Below are 3,386 nucleotides of genomic sequence, written 5' to 3' on the forward strand. Positions count from 1 at the left end.
TCTTTGATCTCCCAGAAAAGCTCTTTCATTCAGCATTTTTGCTTCTTCCCATCATACCTATGACACAGTTTTTGTTAAAAAAGCAACTTTCTCTGTAAACTGGTGTTCCTGTTATGAATACATCATCACCCAAACACTCATGTTAGAGGGTTCAGTGTCTCACCCAGGTTGAGAAAGATTTCTGATTTTGCACACACCAATAATACGCAAAACTTATTAAAAAAAAAAAAACCACGAACATGGCATCACTTTGAGCATTCCTTTCTATGGAATGCCCTTTCACAATTGCAAATTCCTGCTTCGAGACTGCATTCTGTTTTTATAAAAGGCATGTTTTCTGTTGATTCATTAACCATTTGCTTTGGATGATGCTTTTGCCTTTGCAATATGCAAATGTTGCTTGTTAGAAATACCCTGCAGAATTGTAGCCCCGTTGTAAAAGGTGCATACTGTACCATACTGACCATGCACAGTTAATTATTGAGAGAGATGATCTTCCTCGAGATTGCAATTGAGGGTGGAAGCTTAACTCTTGGCATCTGCACTCTTCAGGAAGATGGTCCCTCACCCTTAGACCTGGAAAGGGAAGCAAAAATGCCTTTTTCAAGCCTGTTTCTTGGTGAGGAGACTTGTGTCTGAGTGGTGCCCATGATCATTTCTTTGGTTTGCAAATGTGCCTACAGGCCCCAGAATGTAGCCACATCCTGCTGGTTTTTCTTCTTCACTCTTTGACTTTTTATTAAATACAGTACAGTTGTACACGAGCAACTATTTATTCATTTTCCTCACTGCGAAACCTGGCATTTGGAAGGGTGACTTTGATAGCAAGGTGAGCTGCTCTTTCCACAATTATCTTCCGATTCATGGATGAAACATTGTGAGCAATCTCTGCACAACAGGACTTGTTGCTCATCATCAGCTCCTCCAGCTCTTTGACGTTGTGGAAAAGGAACTTTCTGAATGCTGAAGGCAACATGTGCTTTGTCTTCTTACTGCTACCGTACCCAATTGTTGGGCATCAAGATTTGGCCCTTGAACCTTCTGAGAACTCTGTTGTCAGTACCCCTGGGTTTCTGCCAGTTACGCTTAATTTTGACATAGTGGTCAGATGGATGGCGCATGAACTTCTACGTCCTCCTCTTGATGATCTTAGGCTTGATGAGGGGTCTGAGGACCAGCATAGTGTCTGCTGGAAAATGGCGACACCTGCGCAGGGAGGAAGCATGGAGAGAGAGAGAAAAGTGCCACCTCCTACTATTGACAAAATCTTAACATGCCACAAGCTGTATTTCATTTAGGTTCCCAAAGTGGGCACCCCCTCCAAGGGGTGCTAAGAAGCAAGGGAGTGGCATGGGGGGGGAGTGTCACTGGAAATGAAAATAACTATCAGACTTTGAAAAGCTAATATCACTAGATCAAGATCAACATATTTGTTGAATTAATTGCATTAATTAGATTTTTAATAAATGTGCATGGTTACTGTTTTGAATTGTATTGTGTTATTATCTTCCTTAGTGGCTCATGAAAACCACTGTTCTGAATGATGCATTTGATAGCATAGGGGGCATTGGGGTGTGGAAAGATATACCCATGTCAATGTGCTATTTCATACACACAAAATATATCTTATCTAAATGGTCAGTTTGTCACCATAGTGTTCAGCATCGTAAAATCTACATAAGAGGAAGAGCCAGTTGTCAGGGGTTATATACTGATATTGTGCTACTTGGAACCCTGAGGCACAGGAAATTGCCTTATGCCAGATCAGACTATTTCCTAGTATTTTCTTCCCCCTTTTTCCAATTATTTTATTAGAATTTGGAAAAAGGGATCAGGATTATCATATTATATAAAATCTCTAAGAAATTAATCTAAATAAAAACACAGAACATATATCCCACAGAAAACTTCCTCAAGGTGCCACAATCCACGACAGAGAATGTCAAATGGTTCTTACTTTGTCTCAGTGAAAACAACAGAGCTTTTTCGGTGCCTCGAGCAAGCCTTTAGAAGTATGCCAACATGACCAAATCAAAAGTGATGGTCTTAGCCTCCCCACCAGCAAGACAATCAGTAATTAACTTCAAAGCTAACCGTTTCCTAAGGACTTAAAGTAACTGGAAATACAAATCTAGACCAGTTTAATTAAACTAATAATGCTAAGCCTGCAAGTTTTTTTCCCCTCCGCCCCCACACATAATCACTTGTATTAGATGCAATAGATAAATACCGATGGAGATTTAGTGGAAATGCTAAGAACAAGCGGGGAGCACAGGAAATGTAATGAAAGAACAAAAGAAAGATACTTTAGCAGCTGCATACTGAAGGGGATCTGTCAAGGCAACAAATGCTGTTGAAAACTGGGTGCAGAATGATACCAACGCCGAGTATTTTTAACATCAGTTGAGCAATGCTGTGCGCAGAAAATAAAAGCCAAGATGCAGACAGAGGGTGAGGGTTGGATTACTCACAGTTCACAAAACTAAGTAATGTGGATGATAATTGTTGCTGGTTCCTGGAGGCATTAGCTGCTAAGACATAACATGATTACATTCTGAATTTTAAAGAGCTCAAGATTTCTACTGTTTCTAGACATATTTACGAGCCAAGCTTCAACTTAGCTGTGAACTTCTGACATTTCTATCCCACCTCTCCTCTGGGGAGGTCAAGGTGTTGCTTACAGGCTCTCCATCAATCTCTCATCCACATCCAGACTCATCCAGACTCAGGTCAACTAAGAGCACAATCCTAAACCCGGGTAAAGTGGGTTTTACGGAGTTCAATCAGACTTGCTTTTGAGTAGACAAGGGTAGGGTTGCATTGTGATTTACTAAAAGGATTGTTGTTTAGTCGTTTAGTCGTGTCCGACTCTTCGTGACCCCATGGACCATAGCACGCCAGGCACTCCTGTCTTGCACCGCCTCCCGCAGTTTGGTCAGACTCATGTTGGTAGCTTCGAGAACACTGTCCAACCATCTCGTCCTCTGTCATCCCCTTCTCCTAGTGCCCTCAATCTTTCCCAACATCAGGGTCTTTTCCAGGGAGTCTTCTCTTCTCATGAGGTGGCCAAAGTATTGGAGCCTCAGCTTCACGATCTGTCCTTCCAGTGAGCACTCAGGGCTGATTTCCTTAAGAATTGATAGGTTCATGGATCACTGCCTTGTCGTGGCAAAGGGGCTTAAATAACTTGGAGAAGTTATGTTTTGACCAAACGTGATCCACCTGGAGAAGGAATTGGCAAGCCACTCCAGTATCCCTGCCAAGAAAACTCCATGGACTAAAAGGATAGAGGCATACAATTAATTGGTGACTCTCAGTGGAAAGTTAATTTCCATCCATCCGATTCAATAGCCTATCCTCAAGCATTGTGGTGCAGGAGAGGATAA

General features: G+C 41.8%; 1 pseudogene; it reads right to left on the minus strand.

The window, feature by feature from the left end:
- Positions 1-772: 772 nt before the first annotated feature.
- Positions 773-1,181, minus strand: LOC118076978 (large ribosomal subunit protein eL32-like; annotated as a pseudogene).
- Between the last annotated feature and the right edge of the window lie 2,205 nt (positions 1,182-3,386).

Source organism: Zootoca vivipara, chromosome 11 (genome assembly GCF_963506605.1).
Source record: "Zootoca vivipara chromosome 11, rZooViv1.1, whole genome shotgun sequence".
Lineage (NCBI taxonomy): Eukaryota > Metazoa > Chordata > Lepidosauria > Squamata > Lacertidae > Zootoca > Zootoca vivipara.